The sequence below is a fragment of the Notothenia coriiceps genome, unplaced genomic scaffold (genome assembly GCF_000735185.1).
Source record: "Notothenia coriiceps isolate Sejong01 unplaced genomic scaffold, NC01 NC01_scaffold00001172, whole genome shotgun sequence".
Taxonomy (NCBI): domain Eukaryota; kingdom Metazoa; phylum Chordata; class Actinopteri; order Perciformes; family Nototheniidae; genus Notothenia; species Notothenia coriiceps.
In genome coordinates, this window is record NW_011333873.1 from 1 (window position 1) to 8,398 (window position 8,398).

Here is an 8,398-nt window from a genome sequence, read left to right on the forward strand (position 1 = left end):
CTTTGAACCCAAATACCTGTACTTTCTACTTCTTACATGTTGAACTCAAATACCTGTACTTTCTACTTCTTACATGTTGAACCCAAATACCTGTACTTTCTACTTCTTACATGTTGAACTCAAATACCTGTACTTTCTACTTCTTACATGTTGAACTCAAATACCTGTACTTTCTACTTCTTACATTGTTGAACTCAAATACCTGAACTTTCTACTTCTTACATGTTGAACTCAAATACCTGTACTTTCTACTTCTTACATGTTGAACTCAAATACCTGTACTTTCTACTTCTTACATGTTGAACTCAAATACCTGTACTTTCTACTTCTTACATGTTGAACACAAATACCTGTACTTTCTACTTCTCTCATTTTCCAAACAGGCTGGTTCCTTTAGTCTGAATGTGTGTTTGGTGGCGTGATCATTATTATTTAGAGTCATTGCGTGCCTATTGATTTGAACACGATCCGTGTATCCATCATTTCCTGGTCTTCTCTAAAGAAGAGGGACCAATGGAAACGTTGTCATGTTGCCGTTGTTCAGCATGGAAACATTCATTAGCTAACAATGACATTATTGTTCTATTAATATAAAGGGAGGTCAGGTACTCTTTAAAACAGCTGCTAGTTATGGCTACTTTTTACTGAAGTACATTTCAAAGCCTCTTTACTTTGACTTGAGTAAAGAAGTTTAGTCAGTACTTCTACTTTTATCACAGTACTTCTACTTGAGTAAAGGATGTGTGTACTTTTGCCATCTCTGTTGAACTGTCCCTTTAAAGAGGAAAGTACCTTCACAGAGAGGGTGTTAGCCACGATGCCGTCCACCGTGTTTTCTGCAAAAGGGTCGAAGTGTTTGTCCGGTCGTCTCATGAACTCCGGCTTCAGTCTGTAGCCGCTGCGACCGTTATACTCAAACATGAAGAGATTCAGCTGCATGGACAAATCTGGAACAAAAAGACAATATTAAGCTAAGTACAAACCTTTCGCAATGCGGTTAAATAAATCAGTAAAAAATAAGAGTTACAATATAAGTGTATATATGAGCTATCAGTCCAAAAGAGCAGTAAAATACATCATTTTAGCATCCCACCCATAGCTGCTTGAATTCCGAGTTTTGATGCTTTGAATTTATGAAATTCTTGAAAAGCTTAAATCAATTGAACTTGTACTGATTTTGGATGCATTTTGGGTTGAGTTTGCAAACGAAATTAAGTGCAGTGTTTGCAATGTCCTTTCATCTTAATTGCAAGTGGTAAAATACGTAATAAGTATATTGAAGTATTGTTGATACATTTTATAACACTGGCTATGTTTCACTACGGTTCAAGATACCTACTTGCCCCTATACACATTGTTATATCAATTAGTGATCAGATAACAACAATAGACTTAATTAATATTAAAAGTCATGTTTAATCTTCATCAAAGTAAATGTCTAGATTTAGTTGCCTGAAAATACTTTGAATTATTCAGGGAACTCTTGTTCGCAGAGGTAAGGTTAATACATCTGGTCGTTTATTATAAGCATTCTTCTAATGTGTCTTATATAATATATTGTAGGGCCATACCTATACAAAACATGTCTGTGAAGTTTTTTGCTTAAAATACCAAACAGATCACCCATTAAGCGCTTTCACACCAAGTACTTTGCCGTACTTAGTTCCCAGTACTTAGTTCATCGGAACTCTTTAGTTCACACCGGCATAAGTCCCTGGGGAAGGATTAGGCAAATGAAGCCGTCACTTCTTCTTCTTCTGCTTTGGGTTTACTGGCACGGCGTATACTGCCACCCGAAGTCCCCGGCCGGAAGTCCCCGGAGTTGGGGACTGGCTTCAGTAGAAGCTGCTGGGACTCCCAGCTTCTTCTACTTTTCAAAAAAAAAAGAGGAGGCGGAGCTAATGCCTGATCAGAATTCTACCGGAGATAAAGTTAAATTCTGCTGTGATAAAACGCCATCCTGTTCTAAACCACACCAAGGATTATTTCTGAAACAGTATGGAGCTCAAATGCTTTTTCTCTTGTGGGTTTATCACAAGGTGAGTTCCTTTTTTTATTTCCTCATTTTTAAACACATGTGCTCTCCAGTACAGGTTAGCTCTGAGTGTTAGCGAGGCTAATGTAAACAAAGACGAGATTACGTCCAAAACACGTCAGGCATTGTTTCTGATAGCAACTCTCTGTGGGTCCGTCGCCGATTTGACGTCATATCGGCAGCAAATCTGTATCCCCTCGTTGTACCCCCGTTTTTAGAGATTTGGGTACGGAGGAAAAGAGAAAGGGTTTTATTTTCTGACGCTGCGTGAGTTCCCTGACGCACCGAGGACACATGTTTATGTATAAAAGACATTTTGCATGATAGGCCCCCTTTAATGTGTTTTCTACCTTCCACAGGATTACTGATGGGAATGAGTATCTCTTCCAAGCCAAAGACGAGGTACGTTTTACATTGTTTTGTATTTTCATGGTTATTATTTTTATTTTTAAGGTGATAACCATGTCTTCCTTCTCCAATAATAATGATTGTTAAATGGGCTAAATTAGTCTCATCATTACTGTAAAACCCTAATTGTTACTCACATTATTTTTCTTATTTTTAACTGGAATATTTGTTTTATGTTATTTGGTAGTTGTAATTTAGTCGTATGGAAAAATACAAGTAATTATGTTTGTCTTTTAGTTTGTAAAATATTGTAATTAAATTTGAATTGTGATAACTGATAACAAATACTATACAGGATTTAATTAACAGATACAATATCCACACACCTAACCGCCCCCCTCTCTCTCCCCCAGGAGGAGATGAGCACGTGGATATCTGCCATCGCGTCGGCCATGACGGTTGAGAGTTCGGAGGTCACGCCCAGCAGCACCAGCACGCCCGCACCCCCCGCACGCGCTCAGACGCTGCCCGCCTCCGTCGCCACGGTGACCGCCGCCACCACCGCAGAGTCCAGCCCGGGGAAACGAGAGAAAGACAAGGAGAAGCGCTTCAGTCTGTTCAGCAAGAAGAAATAGATGCTCCTACTTCCTAAGTCCTACTTCCTACTTCCTTCTCTTTCCTCCTCTTCCTTCCTCTGGTGCTGTTTGGGGTTCCTTCTCATTATCCTTCAATCAAATATTCGTGGAAGATATTAGAGATTAGGTCGTGGCAACTGATTAAAACTATTATAATAATTGCAAGGGTGTAATGTCTGTTAATGTAATATCAAATAATAAGGAAAAACATGCTTACTCGTTCATCCGAACACTTACTAGATATATGATATATATAAGATATATATACAGTTTGGGTTCGCTCTTCATTTTCGATATGTCAAATATTTGTTGAAGATTTCCCTGTAAATCTGTACAAATTTGGATTTTGGCAACTAGATATATAACTAACCAAAAATGTAATTAAATTGAAATATAATGTAAGGTATGTGAATGTAATAACATCAAATGATGACGAAGAAAACATGCTTTATTAAAATGTAACTCATGGATGTAAACACTTCCTACAGCAGTTACAGTAACAGCAGTTGCTACGTCAACTAAAATCCCAAACAGCCTCTCCTCCTCTTCCTCCTCCTCCTCTTCCTCTCTGAAAGCGTGACTCCAGCATGCAAGCTCCGAGCCAAAACTCTCCACTCTGTGCCTAACAACCGTCGGTCCGGCTCAGAGCGACAGCTACAACACACACACACCTGTATCCTCGGTTCACTTTTTGTAAGATATGGAGCAGGATTAAAAAAAAAAAAGGAAATGCATAAAGATTGGATTGAAGGAAACCTAATTTAAAAATCAAAAAGGGGTCTGCAAACGCTGCTGTCATAAAGATACAAACCAGAGTTTGCCGCTGAACAACAACACTTGAGAGGAGTTCCCAGAATATTCCTGTTTTATTATTCTTAATGCTATTATTTGTGTTTCCTATCTCCTCTCCGCTTTCTCATCACTCCCGGCTTTTCGTCGACTACTGCCTTGTGTGGGTTGTGTTTACGCTCCAAGCTCGTCTTTGTTTTTTTCTTTTGGGAAGTTGTAGGTAGTTCCTGTTTTAGGCTCCATCCTCAGTTTTTGCGAGGCCTTGTCTTTGCAAGATGACGTGTATCCCTCTGTCGTGGGGAAAGCTGAGACCACAGCGGGGTAAACCTCTGAAATTACACCTCTTTTTTTCAACTGAAATGTCCAAAATTATGTAAAGATATCCAACACATGCTGACAGTTAAACGCTATTTGAAGTATAAAACAAAAGGTGCACTAAATTGAATTTTGTGCACTGAGTAATTGAGCTTTTCCTTTGGTTAAATGTGTGCAATAAACCTGTGAAAAGCGAATTATCATCGTTGTGCTCTGGTGCTGTCTATTTCCTGCAGACAGAAAAAGAAATGGCTGTAATTTAGAGCGTTACCCTGCGGTGCTTTGAACTGTATGTATAACTTGTGTATAACAAACTGTTAAAAAAATAAACCTGTGTTTTAATTCCACCTATATTTACTACTAATAAGACCTACCAACCGTAATAAGCTTAGTATAACTTTCTTTACCTAAAAGATCTTAATGTACACTAAACCAATCTGAATGAAGGAGAATAAATAACAAAGACCAGTAAGATTGTTTGACTTTAATTAAGGTTTATTTTCTACATTTGTGTCATTTATTTCCTCCATGTTTTTGTTTCCTCCAGTACAGTATGTGTTTTCTGTTCCACACTTACTGTAAGCTAAGGATTATTTAGTAAGGAGACGTAGATGTATTATTATATAAAAACAGAGATTACTTTAAGCATTGCTGTTAAGTGGACAAGTTGGTTCTTTTATAAAAAGCATTTACTGGAAGTGAGTAATGTTGCAGAATAATGGTCGCTTGCTTGTTGGCTTCAGCACTCCCTTTTTAATATTTTGATTTCAGACTTTGCTGCCAAGGAAGTGAAAACTGGTGGCTTTTATATGGAAGTTATTTAATGACAAAATTAACAGCAAAAAATTGCACTTGAGGATCGAAAGCATGTAGGTTTGTTAGCATGAAAACTATTTTTAAGGACAGAATTTTGACACTTCAGCCTTCCTGTCGCATGTTATCTTTCAATTTGCATGCTTTAGTTTGTTTACATGCGTGCAAAAACACTCAAATGAGTCATAATATCAAGTTTAAATCCTCGAAAGTGAACGCTTTGAGAGGATGTATGCCTCTAATCAATGGTTTGATGATTGAATGTAAATCTAAGTTAGCCAAATCTACGACAGTTTAAAGTGGACGTATTTTCCTAAGGGAATAATCCACTTGTTGCTAAATCTGCTATCAGAAAAGGTGATTTCAAATGAATCTAAATCCAACATCTTGATTAAATCTTGAATTTGTTTTGTGCTCACTTGTAATCGTGTCTTTAATTAACTTCCATACAAACAGAAAAAGTAGGAGCAAAACAGCAGGAAAGAACCCCAGAGTGTGATGAAAGGTGGGTGCGTTTGTTTTCCCCACCATGCTGGTGGTTGGTGAAACACCCGAAAGTAAAAACGTTTCGCGCGGTGATTTGTCTCGTTTTATTTTTAATTTTTGCTTCATTCTCTGGCAGTATGATCAATATAGTGTGCATTCCTCTGTCACTGTAATCATAGATATTTCTTCATATTGCACAATCAATAATGCCACAGTGGGTGGGTGGGGGGATGGGGCGTGGGCGGGTTTTTTTTAGGTGAGATTTAGTCTGTGTATTGTGGACCAGGGGTCACTGCTAGTTGGATCTGCACCCATAGACTTCTCCCCGTCTGTTACATATGTGCAAAAAGCCATTAAAATGCTTTTAAAACGAAACCAAGTGTTTTTTTTCTCTAGTGTGTGTGTATATATAATGTAAATGTAAAAATACACAGTTTCGAATAAAAGTCATGCATTATGACCCTCACTCCCAGCCTGCTGTGAGATAAATCTGAAGTTGTAAATGTTACTGCTGGTTGGAGGCGTGTTGGACGTCATGCACCCTCTCACACACACACACACACACACACACACACACACACACACACACACACACACACACACACACACACACACAGGCTGTCAGAGGACCTGCAGGCGCATCATCATCACCTGACTACCTGAGAGCCGCTAATACAGAGGTGTGTGTGTGCGTGTATTTTGGAGGCCGTTATTGATAATATCATAGCAACATGTCCATGTGCCAGGCTAACACACAGAACTACATTTCAAAAGCTTTTTGTTGTTGCTAAAGGTAAAATTCAAGCCATTTCAGAATGAAAATGCTTACATAACATGTCCTTTATTACATTTAACCTGTTGTGGAAACATTTCTTGATCAAATTGATATGAAACAAATAAGATGAATACATCGTTATTTGTCAGAAATGTGGTCTATTTAGTGTAAATTAATTTTCCCAAAAGTAGAAATGGGTCCGGGATGTTATGGGTTAAAAAGGGAAAATACATGTTCCCAGAGTTACTTAGAAAGGAGGACTGTAGCAGAAATGTTTGGTGCAGTACAAACTAAATGCAGACATCAGATAATCAAAGTGAGTGTCTGTGATTTATTTAGAACAGACGTCACTTTAACTAAACAACAAATTACTCAGCAGGGATTTGCCAGGATTACAAACTTCATGCAAAGAGTTTTTAATTAAAATGCTTTTACTTCCATGATTATAACTGCAAAGAGACAAAGTGTGAACAACATCATAAATCATTTTCATGTGCAGATATTAAAATGTAGTCAGATGAAGTCACTTGATGTTAATAGTGTTGTACAGTTTTTATTTCTTAGTTATATTTCAGGTGTACTTCTGTGTTTTGGCCACAAGATGGTGCAACAAGAGCAGTAGATCACAGATAGCTTATGTGTATGAGTGGAAGTGATAAAGATTATACATTCTAGATTAATTTAAGAGGCTAAAATCTGCATTTTTTTTACATAAAATACATGAAAGATGAATGTTTTTCATAGTAAATATCCCTTTCAAACAATTAATCAAACGGGAACACCCCTCAGTTAGTGTATGAAGTTTAGTTTCTGTGCAGTCAGGACTTCCTGTTATTAAATCCTCCCACTGAGAGTCTTACAGGTTTGTTTACAGCTCTGTTGGGTGTGATTATTATACCTGAAGTAAACATAACAACAAAAGATGCAAAATCATCCCCCAGGTGGTCCATCACCTGATCCTCTGCAGGGATCCATTTACACTTCAGTCAGCAGAGTTTCAGAGAAAGGCTTTGTTGGGGAAGTATTTTCCAAGGCCCATAACTTTGACCCAGTTGATCAGTTCATACTGTCCTGACTGAGCACACCTGTAACCTTGGCTGCTTTGCTCTCAGTGTTCTTTCTCCCTGTTCCTGCCTGTTGGCGTCAGCTGATAGAGGTGTTGTGCTTCTATCTTGTTATGCACAATGTGGATTATTCTCTCTGAACTAGCTAAATACACGGGTCTGGGTAGAGATCCTCAGAATTGGTTTGGAATCCGTTGTGTCAGATCGTGGCTCGTGACCTGTCTTGTGAATTCTCCGGCCGAAGCTCCAAATAAACAGTCAGTGTTTGCCATCAAAGCTCCAGCTCTCCTCCTGTCTCTCTTTGAGTCCTGACTCCAATTGCTTCAGAAGATTCCCCACAGGCATATTATTAGATTTTCAATATCGTGCAACCATTAAAAGCAAACACAACCAAAGATGTAAATGAAAAAACCTCAGACGTCTGTTGTGTTTATAGTTTCAACTGTGGGAACAATATTATGATAATATAATATTTGTAATCTTTATTTATATAAAAACCAGGAAAACAAATTGATCCCAAAATAAAACCATTAATACCAAATCGCTCTCTGATAAAAGAACAGAAGAAGCAGTGATAGGTATTTTAGGTTTTATTTTTTAGTAGTGGATATATGTAAAGTTATGGCTTTTAGCAATTATACTATAATCCTAACTTTAATAAACTAATTGGCATTTACATTAAACATAAGTTGTTTACCTAACTCATATTGAAACTGTCTCTCTCCCAGTTTCCCAGTTCAGCACCAAAGACAGCTCCTCCACCTCTGTTGCCGGTATTTGTAGTTTTTCCTTCCTCGCGGATTTTCTCAATGATAAAAACACATATAATAGTGAATGGGAAAAACACAAAGTCCCACAATGCTTTGCGGCCATGCGTCCTCTCCAGCGGAGCGGGGTGTTTTCTCTCTGTGCGTCATGGTTAATGAGCCCGAGCTGCATTAAGAGCGAGACAAATCAATACAATTCGACCGGAAGTGCACAAATAAGACCATCAAAATAAAATTTAATAAATTATGAGCTCAAATTAAATGCATTTTTCTAGTGTGTTGAACTGGAATAAACGATAAATAGGGAGAAGTATTATAAAGTAAGAACGTAAATATAGCAGCAAATTATTAGTGTTAAAGGGGGCCTATCA

At 37.9% G+C, this 8,398-nt stretch overlaps 1 long non-coding RNA gene across 1 annotated transcript; it reads left to right on the forward strand.

The window, feature by feature from the left end:
• The first annotated feature begins 2,351 nt into the window (after positions 1-2,351).
• On the forward strand, positions 2,352-5,796 carry LOC104959544 (uncharacterized). Its single transcript, XR_799880.1, has 2 exons — positions 2,352-2,437; positions 2,797-5,796. It is a non-coding gene; the product is annotated as an uncharacterized lncRNA (long non-coding RNA).
• Positions 5,797-8,398: the final 2,602 nt, after the last annotated feature.